General features: G+C 46.8%; 1 protein-coding gene across 1 annotated transcript in view; it reads left to right on the forward strand.

Moving 5' to 3' along the window:
* Positions 1–1,538: 1,538 nt before the first annotated feature.
* C6H11orf24 (chromosome 6 C11orf24 homolog) overlaps positions 1,539–12,877 on the forward strand; it is a 45,652-nt gene continuing 34,313 nt past the window's right edge. Inside the window, exons 1-2 of the mRNA XM_036384972.1 lie at positions 1,539–1,637; positions 2,737–2,934. The gene's annotated coding sequence lies outside the window, so the exon portion shown is untranslated. The remainder of the gene's footprint in view (positions 1,638–2,736; positions 2,935–12,877) is intronic.

Genomic DNA, 12,877 nt, shown 5'->3' on the forward strand with positions numbered 1-12,877 from the left:
ATGTACTTGTGGCACTTAGGGACATGGTTTAGTGGTGGGTTTGGCAGCATTAGTTTTGAACTTAATGATCTCAAGAGTCTTTTCCAACCTACATGATTCTATGATTCTGTGTTTACTGAGATTTAAAATTACTGGGAGATATCTCTCACAAGGTTGTTAAAGCCTATGACAACTTTGTGGGAACAGAGAAGTTCCATTTCTAGCAGTTCCTCTTTCTAAAATTTACTTTGTATTTTTTGGGGAAGCTTTATTCTTTACTGCCAGGGTGGTACTGATTTAAGTACTCTACTTTTCCCATAGGCCTAACTCTGACCCCTCCCTCCCCACCTCAGCATCATGGCACTCTGTTGTATTGTTATGTCCCCTTATCCACTTCTGGTGTCACATTCTGTCACATGAATGGGCTGTTGTGCCACTGCCAAAAATAAATGCTGTGTTGGCTTTTCCTAAATATGTACAGACTCAGCTGGGTCTCCAGGACTTTTTATAGCCCTCCAGCGCAGTCCTATCTTTGGTAGCATCAGCATTTCCATAGCAACTAACTGTGATGTCAAAGCAACTTGGTTTTTTTGGTGAAAACAGGCAGGAAGCAATGAACTCTTCATAAGCAAACATCCAATTTTAATTTTCAAGTGTCTCTCATAGTGTCTGCCACCGCTGCTGTTTATGGTTCTAATCCTAATTATCTCACTGTTCCCTTGCTGTCCCCCATCTGTCACACCCACCTGCTGCATGTTCTTTGGTTGGGTCCTGCAGTGTGCCCTTCCTTACAGGAATGTGTGGGGATTGAGGAGAAAGGTGTGCTCCATGCAAAGCTGGAAGCATGAGCAGGAATGGGAGAGATAGAGCAGTAGCATTTATATACAAGCTTTTTTTTTTTTCTCTCTAAACCAAAATTAACAGAACTGGTCAACACCAGCCTTCTCCAACCTTTTCCAGTAGTGGACATATTTCCAGTGAAATGGGTAGCTTGCAGTGATGTGACCTGAGCCTCCTGACTGTACTTTCCAGGACCTCTTACAGTCAGGCTCTCCAGGGGGAAGAATCATGGATTGATGTGTTACACTGACAGCTTATAAGAGAAAAAAGGAGCTTCTGAGTCCCAAAGGCTGCTTGCTAACCCTATCTTAAATGAACCCTCAAGACCCCAGATTCTGCCTCAGCCTTGTCCACTTACACTGCTGCCACTTTGCATGTCCTCTACCCAGAGCACAGCAGGGAACAGTAGGGGATTTAACTTTTAATAGGATCTCTCTGTCTTTATCTGCAGTACTGCATATTCCTTGGACCAAAGATTCACGTGATGGAGACTGCCTTGTGGTATTAAGGATTAAGCCTGTAAGAATTTTGATTTGTAGGGCAGACTTCCCCCCCTGCTGAGGGTGGGAGAAACAACACATTGCGACTTAATGCTGCAAAGAGTAGAATTTATCTACTTAGAGCTTTTCTAGATGTTATCTGTTTTGTGGGACTGGTTGTGTTTTTACAGTTTAAGTGAAGATATAAGAGTGATTTTTCTATCCGCAGGAGTGAATGAGGTTTACCCAGTTCTACTTTGGGCAAGGAAGAGTCAATGTACTCCTCCCTGCCCAACCTGAATCAACAAATAAATGAGCTTACCTCCTCTTTAATTACAGGTAAGTCACTGGCTCATTGGCAGCAGAAAATGCACTGTGGTTTCTCCTGCTTTTAATTCTCAAACAAATACATACATATAAAAAAGGAGCTGAGAGAGAAAAATGAACTACTGACTTCCTGGCCCTGCAGAGGAGACAAGTTCACACAAAACCTCGTCTGCCTTTGCTCCATGGGAAGATATAGGCAGGGCTCTTACTCATCTATAAATTGCCTTGCAGACTTCCTTCTCCCCCATCACAGGCACTGGCTGGCACTTCATCCTCTGGGATCATGTTGTGACCATGGGAGCTCCTGGCTGGACCTGGGGCTCCTTGGCCCAGGTGAGGCACAGTGCAGCTCTGCACTGTGACAGAAAAGGGACATCTCATCACTCAGTGTCCCTAGGGCAGCAATGTCTCCTACCTTCTGTACCCATCACAGGGTGACAGGACCATCTGCAGCTCCCACCTTGTCCTGTTTGCTGTGCAGCTGAGCTGTTTGCTGTGCTGAGCTGGCTGCTGGCTCCAGCAGCGGGCAGGACACTGCTGCACACAGCCAGGGCATCTGCACATTCCACCTCACACCCCCAGCCTCCACTCATTCACCTGCTGCAGCCATTCATCCCAAAACCTAATGATGGCCACAAACTTGGCAGGTATTCAAATAATCATTTAAAAATAAATGCATATAAACTCAGTATCATGATAGTTCCTCTCATAATATAGCCATCACTGTTTGCAAAATGCTACAGTTACAGTTGCTCATTACAGATATACTGTAATTTACTTCAGTTTTGTTACCATTTCTCAAAACTTCTATCTGTGGCAAAGTTTTTCAACCAGTATGATGACAATAATAATTATTTTAGGGAAAATCAAGCAAATCAAAACAACAAATACATACTAATACATGTTTTCTAACAAAAAAAATCCTGGCAGAATATCACTAATACATTGTGGGTTTTAAAGTTGTGCCGATGGGGTCTTGTCTTGAGACCCTGCTGCCCATCCAGTTCCATGCCAACAGAGCTGAATAAGCATTTCTCAAAATAACACCCAAATGCATTCAGCAGAGTACATGCCTTCTGCTTTTCTTTTTTCTGCCCCTTCTTGTCTGTAGTGCTTCCTAGAATCTGAACTGCAAAGGTCAATCAGCTCAGATAACCAGTGTCTCCTCAGGGAAGAGAGCCAGGTACCTCCTCAATGGGATTTAGAAAAGGAAACACCTGTTGGCCCTCAAGCAGCCTTTATTAAACTCCAGCCAGACCCCACCTACTGTGCTGATCTTCTTCACCTGGGATGCTTCCAACAAGATGAGGTAAATCAATGCCCAAGAGACATTTCTTTCTTCTTTTCTCTAAGTTTGCTATTTCAATGCTAGTAAGACTATTATTAGGAAATTAGGGTTTCTTTCTATCATCATCACAGTGTGATTTCATGTACTCACCTGTACTCTCAAGTTTATGAACTTTGTGCAGAACCTGGTCTTTACCAGCCCCTCTATATTTTGTTCTTTCAGTTAAAAACTTTGAATTAAATATTGACAGTCTTTAGCAATAAGGAAGAGTTAAAAGCTACAGAAATAACCCAGACCTAAGCAAAATCACCTGCTTCTGCTTTTTGAATTGAATTGTGATTTTTGTAGTTGCTGTGCAGATCATTTTCTGCATGAAGTTTTCTTAGCAGTAGTGTTAACAATTGGCCCAGATCTAGACCCTAACATTAACTCATGTTTTGGTTTATATGCTGTGCTAAAAAAGGGGGGGAAATAATCTGCTTGTTGGTTAAACCAAGCTAAAAGAATGTTGCAATTTGAAATGCCTAAAGTTTATAATTCTTCCTCTGCAAGAATCAGCTGAATCTGACCAATGCTACCTAGTGAATAACCTCCTGTTTTTATCATGGTATAATATGGGATTATAGCATCTGGCCAATGAGTAGCTGTCTGTTTTGTGACAGGCCACAAGTAATCCTGACCCCATATATTTGTAGAGATACTGGAATTTAATCAATTTACTCAGCAAAATTGTATTCACTTGTTTGGTTAGCAAAACAGATTACAGTGAGGATTTGATGGCTGTACTAGGTAAAGGCTCCAAGGCTCAGTACTGAATGTTTGGAAATCTGCAGAGAAAAAGGGGAAAAACATACATTTGAAAAATTATCCTACCTCTGAGACCTTCTCCATGTCAAAAGGAAGGCTGTGATTACTTCTACTGGCAGAAGAAAGGCAAGTTACAAAGGTAGTGTGGGTAAAAGATGAGAGCTTGTGGTGCCCTGGAGGCTATTACAAAGGAGGTATCTATGGCTGCTGCACTTGTTATAGAAAGCTGACTGAGAGGAGGAGGGAGTTAGAACAAATGTCTCCAACATCTTCAATATGTGCCATTTGGTGTTAGTGGTATCACCCCTTTTGTCAGCTTGTGCCTGAATGTCTGTACCCAGACACCACTTTTCTGTCCTTTCCCTTGGAAATGCTCAGAGCTGCAGAGACAGTTGTTCCAGAGAAGCAATGTGACAAGCACATCTCCCTCTGCATGCCCTACACCTGGAGGGAAACCAAGGCAGGCTCCCTGCAGGATGTGTCTGACCCCTGGTTCCTGTGTCCCCATTTCCCCTCTGTGGGCTCTCTAACACAAGGTGTCTGGCCATACAAGTGGAGTCATGCTTCTGTGTCTTGCCTGAGCTTGGGAAACAGACAGTGAGTTTTGCTCTTTGCCATTCAGTCTGTCCTTCCTGAGGTGGCAGGGACCCTCTCAGACCCTGCTGAGGTGATGCACAGGGAGGAGCTGAGCTTCCACATGCAAGGTGAAGGTGGAAGGTGTGCCTCTCCTCTCACTCCTAATCCAAGAGGGTGCTGTCCTGATAGCACTGCCTTTCTGGGGGAGGTGAGGCCCTTTATGAAGCCTCTTCTGAAAAATTGCTCTGCCTGTGAGGGGACAGCTTCTGCCTTGCAGTGAGGAACAAGGTACCTCAGTCACAGAGAGCTGGTGTGTGACACCAGTGTGTTTCTATGCTGCTCATGAAGCAAGGAAGGTTTATCTACTCTTGGAGCTCCTTTGTTACATTTAGATTTTTAGTCAAGTTTCCCTAAATTAAGAGGTAGCAGGGGAGGAAATACTGTCCTCTGCCTACAACCTTTTTCCAGCCACGAGGATGCCCCAAGGGGCTGAGGCACCCAGGAGAACAGGTTCTTCCAGCAGGCCAGGAGAAAAGCATCTTCCTAGTGATTCCAAATGGTTAGCATTCAGAAACTGGTCCTGGTCTCCCTGCAAGCTCTTTGTGCATGTGCTGTGGGGAGGATTTTCCCTGCTCCCTTCCAGCTTTATAATCCCCTGGGCCTGTTAATAAAAAGAAGCCACAAGAGAGGCAGCTGTTGCAGTGAAACACAGCAGAAAACTTCCCCAAAAGATAATATTTATCCAAGGCAATAAGGAGGAGCTTCCTTATTTTGCAGAGCTATCAGTTTTGCACCTCTCTATCTTTTACATTTATTTCCAGGCTGCATAAGCCAGTGTGACCTGTCATTGTTTGCTTAGAGGGATTGTTTTGCCTTCCAGCAAAAATACCAGTTATTGCTAATTCTCTTTCACTGCTAAAGAGATAGCTCTGCTTGAGGGAAGCCTGATATTGAAGGCTGTGAGACTCTCCCATCTCTCTGAGGAGCTTCCTCCACACACCTCTATGGCTACACCAACCTCCTCCTTCCCTGGCTTCCTTTCCTCTGACCCAGAGTCCGTTTTCCATCCCAAAGAACAATGGGATGTCATCCATAAGAGGGGAAGTTACCCTACAGAGATGGGATATCCTTATTAACCCCCTCCAGACCAGTCTTAGCCCATGTTGTCCTGCTAAGGTGACCATGGTCTTGCCCTGGCCTCTCTGTCTGAGTAGCACTGTGGTTGCCAGGTTTTGGGGTCAGTTTTTCCCACCACCTCTGAAATAATCCAGTGATCATGTGCTGGAGAATGACAGCAGAGTGGCAGTGATGGCAGGACTGATCATGCTGGGTTGGATACACATGCAAGCTGACAGCCCAGCCACAGGATCAGGGCAGGAAGATGTGATGGCTGTGGATTTGAGCACTTTGAGGGGTGTGAAAGGCATGAAAAGAAATGGCCACTAGTTAGAGACCAGCTAGAAGCTCTGAGTGAGGCCTCCACCTTAGTATTACCCATCTTCATTATGGAAGTGCCTGCAGAATTCAACCTTTTCTGTGAGAGTGGAGCCAAGTAAGGAACCCCACTGTTCCTTCTGGAGCAGTTCAGAGGTCTCTCCTCAGCAACACATCCTTGGCCAATGGCTACTCCATGAAAGCTGGGACAAGCCTGAATCTCATCTCTTGTTTATGCCAGGGCTCCCTTAGGATAAAGAAAGCTGCTGCATTTTCTCACCCTCTAAAAGCATTTCTGTGTATGGGGGAGCTAGGAAGGAATCTGCCAGTCTGCATCCACAAGGCTGGGCAAAGAAAGGCACAAAACCTTTTCTTGTGGTCCACTTATTGAAAAGGAAAAACCCAGGGAAATCTCTTCCAGGTGCTTTTGATCACTCATGGCTTCTAAGTAAGACATTTTGTTCCTCGGGGCACAAGGGAGGTTGGGTATATTCTCCTCAGAGCCCAACCCCACATCAAGCACAAGAAAGGTATTTCCCAATAGTGGCTCCCTCTTCCCAGCTGAGTTCAAGGGCAGATCTTGAGCTTTTCTTCAGCCACTGAGGATATGGCAAGGCTGCCTGCCTGTAAGACACAAGGTCTCAGGCTGTCCCTGTTCCAAGCCCTATGGAGCTGCTGCCATCCCTGCATTTCAGATTTTGGACTGAACAGCTCCAATCACCAGATTGTGAATGACTCAAATGCTCTTCATCACCAGTTGTTGACTCTTTCCCTTTTACTTTCCAGGAAGGGGGAAGAGACTGATTTATTCACTTTGCTGGGGTGGCAAAGGACAGAAACAAACTGTAAAAAGGAACGGCATATTCCAAAATTATTCAAATCCTGAGGTTTACTGCATGCAATCTGCCCTTCCAGCATTTCAGCCCTCCCATGAGTGGTATCTTAATTTGCATCCAATTATGAGTAAAGTATGCACCATTTAACTTTCTAAGGGAATTCTCACAAACTGCCATGTGAGATGCTCCTCATAGCTTAATGATAACTGGTTGCAGAAAGGTGCTGCAACTCTGTGTGTGTGGTTGTATCATTGCTTTTCAGAGAGCTCAGACTGCTCATCTTTGTCACATGTTCCATGCTGCAAACTTCTCAGGGAGATTTTTATTTTGTTGGAGAGTGAAAAAAGGGGAAAGGAGAGAGTGATAAGTCAAAATTTTTAAAGGAATGTCATGCAAACCCCCCTCACTGTGGTGCTGAAGTCCTGAGTGAAGTTTTATTGCTAATATTTTCTTTTACTATGATGATAATTAGAGGTATAAATGATTTTACTGTGCATGGTGCAAACATTATAAATTGCCTCTCCCAGCCTCTCAAATTACCAATAATCTAACAGTCTGATGTCAGCAAATCTGAAACCATCAAGTGGCTAGGAATTTATCACCCCAGAGAGAAAGAGATCACTGATCACCTTCCCCACATGCTCAAGCCTTTCACTCAGTCCCCTATGCAGTGTCTTCTTTTTCCTTTAAGAAAACAGAGCAAACCAAAGGTCTGTGCCATGACCCAGGATTCTGTAGGTCCTGAGACTCCAGGAATTGTTGGTAGGGAGCAGAGCCTGGTCTGTGGAAGTCTTGCAGCAAGTGGCATTTTGCAGCCAGGCAGCCTCCATTTTGGGGTGGGTTAATCTGCCCAGAGCTGTGTATGCTCCCAGCCCAGCCTTTTAAAAGCCTTTATTAAACAAATTCCAAAGGAATGCTGGCAGGACACCACAATCAGCACTGCTAAGATTTTTTTTAAAAAAATCACTTCACTGCCATTGTTTGAAGGATATTTTCTATTTCTGCTATTCTTTTCGCTGAGAGGTGGTGACAGCCATGGAGAGATGCATTTGTAAACATTCATAATTCTCTCCTGGCTAAGGCCAAGACAATACCCTTTCCTTATCTCAGAGAGCAGTTGAATTAATGGTGATGTCAGTCAATGGACTCTTGATTTTGTTGATTCCTCTCCAGCTCAGTCACCAGCCTCCAAGGAGGATATGGGGTTCAAACTGTCATGTGGCCAATAGTTTTTACAAAATTTTCATGTGTCATGCTGATATGATTGAGTTTTGCAAACAGCCAATTTCCCAGTCCTCCAGTAAAAAACCCCACAAGTCTCACTTCTTTCCCTGCCTTAGATAATCCATATTTTAGCCTCTGGGGAATTGGTAGGCCCAAATTCTGGAGCAAATGCTGATTAAACAGATGTATTTGAGCCACACAGGACTGGTAACAAAAGGCAACAGCTGTGTGAACAACTCTATCCTCCTCCTGAGAGGTCAGCTCCCTATGGGAAAAGGGGATGTGCTCTTTTGGATGATGGGGAAGGCTTAAATCAGTCAAAAAAAAAGAGGCCCGAAATCTTGTCCTTTATATTTTTGGGAATGAGCAATGAAGTATTTTTTCCTCAGCTTGGTCTTTTTTCATTACAAATAAAGCCAAGTGCCACCAGGCTTTTCCTCTGAAGTGATGCAGAAATGGGTGAGTTAATACCACTGTAACATAACAAATGTCAAGAGGATTCATTTGAAGGGGACTGATGAGAAAAAAACCCACAACCATATTTTCTTTTGTCAACACTTAATCAATTTGTATTTTCAACTAAGAGCTGGGAGAACAGACTCTGAAAAGAGGTCACAAGCCATCCAGAGCCATGGGGGATCTCCCACCACTCTTGCTGTGCCTGGGGCTCCATGTGCCTTGGTCACTTGGTCATTTCATTTGGGGGCTGCGGCTGTAGCAGCTGACAGAGGTCTGAGGCTGTCAGTTCAAGGATGCCCTAGTGAAGATAGAGCAATCAGTTCCAACCCCCTTGGCATTTCCAGCAGCCTACCTGAGTGCAGCAGGTACTTTTAGCAGGGTTGGAGGCTCTGAGATCAGTCTAAAACCATGCAGGCACCTTCTAACAAAACAGTATCTGTAGATGCAGCTGACCCCTCAACTCAAAACAGCAGTTTTTAGCTTCTGGTAAACACCATCCCTACAGGAGAAAAGTCATCCAGCCAGGCAGGAGGATGAAACTGCCTAAGTAAAGCAATCCAGCCCTTGTGAAGTGTCCCTTACCAATACAGAAGCAGTGTGGGCTCCCAGTGCCCAGTCCTTCTGCCATAGTGTCTCATTTCTGACTGACAGACAAATCTTGCTGTAGTTTCAGCTGCAGGGCTCTCCTCCCCCTCAGGGGCCTGTTACCCTCATAAGCTACCCTGGCTTTGCTCTTTATGGTGTGAGTTTGACACTCACTGGTTACTTTACAGCCTTCTGCCTACTCCCACAATGTACATGAGGATAATACTCAAGGGCCAAGGATGAATGTGAATGGGCTCCTGGGCAGAGGCTGTGTGTGGGGCTTGGTTGGATCAATTAAGTTCTATAGCTGTCACTCTACAGCTACCTGAAAGGAGGTTGTAGGGAGCTGCTGCTCAGTCTCTTCTTCCTGGTAACCAGTGACAGGATGAGAGGAAATGGCCTCAAGTCATGCAGGGGAGGTTTAAGTTAGGTATTAGGAAAAATCTCTTTACTGACAGGATGGTCAGGTGTTGAAAGAAGGGAAGACTTGGAATCATTATCCCTGGAAGTGTTCAAAAGGCAACTGGGGATATGGTTTAGTGGAGAACATGGCAGGTACTGGGTGAATAGTTGGACTTTACAGTCTTAGATGTCTTCTCCAACCTTGCTAATTCTGTGTCTGTGCTCCAAATGAGCAGTTGTAAAAGTTGTGAGTCTTGGGTACAGTGAGAGCCTCCTGGCAGTGGGCAATTGCAGACACATGAAGAGCCCAAGAACAGCTCAAGCCCAGAGTGTGAGGATTTTCACAGCCTCCACCAGTGCATGGTTTCTGTATTTTATGGTGCCTTTGTCTGCCCTGAATCTGTCCATCCTGTCCTGTCCAAAATCCAACACATTCTGCTGTGGGCAGTTCTGTAGTGTCACTACACATCATGGGAAAAGCTCCTATTCCCCCTGAACATTATGAATCTGTTGTCTCTTGCCTTTGTTTGAGTTTTCTGAGCTTTTTGATGAGAGGAGGCAGAAGTTAGTTTTCTTTTCTAATTTCTTCCATGCCATCTGAACTACTGATTTCATTATTTCAGTGGGCACAGAATGGCTGAAGGCTGCAAACTCTGTGTGCTCTGACATGTCAGCAAAGATGCAGTGGAGAGGTAGCAGGCTGTCTTCTCTCTGCCTTTGAATGAATTGATTTTAGTAACTTGATGGTGTAGAGGGAAAGGGATGGAGGTACCCAGGCAGATGCATCTCTCTATTATTGCAACTACTCGACTCTTTCAGACAGAAGACAGCTACAGCACTGTGAAACCATGGCCTCTCTTGCCTTATCCCAGCCTGGCTGGTTGTCAGGCCAGCTAGGCAGAAGAAGTCCCACTGCATCTCATTGCTTGCTATGACCTGATGCTGAAAAATGCACTTTTTCAGCCCATGTTCTTGTGTGCCACCCATCTCCTGAGCCAGGGAGATTTAGTTTGAGACAAAGAGTGACATTCAGCTGTGTTCTTATCTCCTCCACAAAAATGAGTATTTCTTTATTGTCTCACTTTACATGTTTGCTTTAAAAAAAAAAAAATCAGGGCCTCAGGAAAACAATCCATCCTGTCCCTAAAATACTGGGATATACAAACACTGAGACCTTGGCCTCACTGTTAAAGGTCACTGGAATAAGCTGCACCTCTCTGCTCTCTCTCCCATTGCTTATTCTTTCATTTCTACCCTTCAACTCTGAATGTGTCCCTGGATATTATTCCTTCAGACAGCCAGGCCCCAGCAGCTTAGAGGATACTCCTGCTTGCACAAGAGCAGCTGGATCTTCTCTGCATGCCTGCAAGGCTAAAACCCGCTGATTATTTCATGGGAAAAGATGGGAGGGAGAGACCCGGATAGCCAGAACAGAACAGCTTAACTCCTACACTGCTGGATCTCCTACCCCACTGTTGTGCTGCTGATCTGGCAGTGTGTGTGCAGGTTGGGACACAGCCAGGTGCTGCCTGGATGCTCTCACTTTGAAAGAATTGTTGGTGGAAGGGAAAGAGGTGAGGTGGTACCAAGCAGCAGGGAAAGCAATGCAGATTGAAAATAGCACAGCACCTGCAGGTTTTGAGGGGAGACAGCAGAGAGGAGCTGGGAGATGCTGCTGCATTTCTTTACAAGGGGAAAAAACACCAGGGCTGGCTCTCCTTTCTGAAACATTCATGTTGTAGTCATACTGGGCTTTTTCTCACCTGAAATAATTTTCTACTATCAGAGGAAACAACATCATTGCTCTTAAAGGGTCAGGCTGGTATTGAGAGTGAGCCAAAGAAGCAGTTCTTTGAGGAGGGCTCCTGGGTGCCCTGCAGATGGTGAGGACAACCAGTAGGCTGCAGTGGGTGAGGAGAAGTGGTCAGGTGGCGGCACAGTTCCATAGATGAAAAGCCCCTCTCTTCTCTCCCTCAAAGCCTCCTGCAGTAGCTGGAACCTTCACTCCTCTCCAGAGCTCTGCCTGATCCAGAGGCCTCCTGCCTTGCATTGGTGAGCAGGAAAATCCCTCGAGGAGAATTTGCTCTTTTACTCCTTTAGCTTGGCTGTCTGCTGGGCTTTGTTCCATGCTCGGCCCCAGCCACCATGCAGCTCCAAGCTCCATTCCTTCCTTCCCTCCCCTCACGCCACCCTTGCAGCCCTACCCTCCGGCGGTGCCTCTGCCACTGTGCCAGCGCAGGCTCTGCCAAACGGCCCTGACGCTTTGCAAGGAGACTCGGGGACTATTGGCAGTGCCCTCCCAGTCCAGGTCGCTCTAGTTCTTGCTCCCAATGCTCGTGTTTGCTGCTGTTCAACAGCTCCTGAGTGCAGCCAGTGTGTGGTGCGGCATGTGAGCTCTTTGGTGCGCCCCGCTTAGGGAGAAGCAGTCCTGCAGTCCCACCTCCCGTTTGCAGATGAGCGCTCTCCTCCCTCCCCAGCGCCAGCCCTGCTGCTCCTCCCGTGCCCGGAGGGAAGGCTGCCCTGCTGGGCACAGACCCGTCCTGCAGGACGGGAGGATGAACTGCACATCCCTCGCACTGTTCTTCCCTCCTCCTCCCTGCCAGCAGCATCAGCCTGGCGGAACTTTGAGCCGAGCTGTCGCACTGTGAGTGGGAAGTGGCAGCACAAAGGGACTCGCAGCCCGTATGGATCTGCCCACCATGCTGCCTCCTCGCTCCCTTCGTGCCCAGGCTGTGCCTCGCTTCCTGCAGCCATGGGCCGGAGGAAGGAAGGTGGCGACACAGGGATGCAGAGGGGACAGTGCTCCTCAGTGTGCGTGGCGTGACCCCCACGCCCAAGAGCCTCAGAGCCGCAGCTGCTCCGTGCTGCATCGACCATGAGCCTGTTTTATGGGATGGCTCTGGCTTGAAACCAGCTCGGGATTGGGGTGTGCGTGAAGAGAAATATGTCCTTGGGATAACACCCCACGGCGGATGTTACAGCGCCGCTCGCCCCTCCCAGAAGAGAAGAAGTTTCAGCACGTCTCGCTCAGGTCTCTCTGCCGTCCACTTCATCTCGAGTTCGCCGCACTTGGTGGAAGCAGTTCAGTCAGCTTTGGATTGCATCTGTGTCAGCAGGGAACAGCAAAGCCTGCCAGCTGACGTGGGAGATGCCAGCAAACCAGTGGCGCCCTCTCCTGCCTTATCCTTCCTTTTCGGTTAGCAGCCAAGTCCTCGCTGTCTTTACAGGGTTTTGTGGGATAAAGTACCCCCCCCGGGAAAGCAAAACTTAGCGCATCCTCCTGGACTCCTCTCCTTTCACAGCAGTTTGCAAGCCACCACTCTTACGTACAGCTTGGCATCTTTACCCTCTTGCCTCTCATTTCCGACTAACAGTCTTGATTATCGTGCAGACTTATTTATTTCCTTTGTTGTGTGTTCCTGACGATAGATTTCCAGGCCCCTAGCTTGGATTGAGGGCTGAGCAGATCCTGCCCTCGCCTATCCTGCCCCAGCAGTCCTGATGGTGGCAGCTGAGCTCTTCCTACCTGCAGCACACCCTGGGCTTTGTTTGTAGCTGCCTGGTACGTGGAGCTGTACGAATCCACACTGGTGTGCAGTGGAAAGGGAGAGGTCTGATTCCTTTGGTACAGGGCTTGCAAT

The sequence above is a fragment of the Molothrus ater genome, chromosome 6 (assembly GCF_012460135.2).
Source record: "Molothrus ater isolate BHLD 08-10-18 breed brown headed cowbird chromosome 6, BPBGC_Mater_1.1, whole genome shotgun sequence".
In the NCBI taxonomy this organism is placed as follows: Eukaryota; Metazoa; Chordata; class Aves; order Passeriformes; family Icteridae; genus Molothrus; species Molothrus ater.